Genomic DNA, 1032 nt, shown 5'->3' with positions numbered 1-1032 from the left:
TTGTTTTAATGATTATGTCCTGCTGGAATGTGACATGATTTGTTTGTGTACAAACTAATACGGTATCAGAGTTTTATATACTAATGCTTCTCATTCAACCACAGTTGAATTCACTCTACGAGGCACAGTTTATATGGATAGAATTTATTTTTTTTTACAATAACAAGCTGGAATGAAAATGAGAAAAATTTTAAAAAAAGTAACGACTTTCTACTTCTTGCCTTTTTAAAAATGTAGGGAGTAGAAAGTACAGATATTTGTCGGAAAATGTAAGAAAAGTAGACTGAAAAATAATTACTCAAGTAAAGTACAGATACTGAAAAATTCTACTTGAGTACAGTAAAGAAGTATTTGTGCTTAGTTACAACTCTGGCCAAGGGCCAATTTCTGGCAATATTTATTGGGGGGAAAAAAGAAGTCTTGGTTTTAAATGTTATATAACAAATTGTTCAGAAACCCTAACTAACCCTAATCCATAATCCCACACCCTAACACTAACCCCTTCATTTAGAAGTCATTACAAGAAAAAAAACTAAAGATCAAGGAAAACACATTTTTAACATTCATTTCTTATGCCTTACAGTGTATTGACAACTTTTTCGTTTATTTCTTAGAGATACATTTGATCACAATCTAGCAAATCAGTTAAACAAAGAAAACATATCTGAAAATCAAATTATTTGACTTTACAATAATAAGAAAATACAGAAAAGATAACTAAAGCGGACTACTATCACGAGAAGACTACCCAAAATACAGAACTATTTTACTTTTAAAATATTTAACGCATTCTCACTCCCGACTCGTCAACATATTGACGCTTTTTTCAAGGTTCCCTCTGTCTTATTTTGACGCGTCGGGTGACCCCCCTCGCGCCAGTGGGGCCAGTCAAAATGTGAACAAGGGCCAGATTTGGCCCGCAGACCTTGACTTTGGCACATGTGGTCTGAATATTTATCACAGCTGTTTACCTGACTCATGCTAACCTGACTTTGATGACTCAGCGGGGGGCAGGTGTGTGTGTGTGTGGTG

Source organism: Austrofundulus limnaeus, unplaced genomic scaffold (assembly GCF_001266775.1).
Source record: "Austrofundulus limnaeus strain Quisiro unplaced genomic scaffold, Austrofundulus_limnaeus-1.0 Scaffold222, whole genome shotgun sequence".
NCBI classification, from domain to species: Eukaryota; Metazoa; Chordata; class Actinopteri; order Cyprinodontiformes; family Rivulidae; genus Austrofundulus; species Austrofundulus limnaeus.
This window is presented reverse-complemented; position numbering follows the sequence as displayed.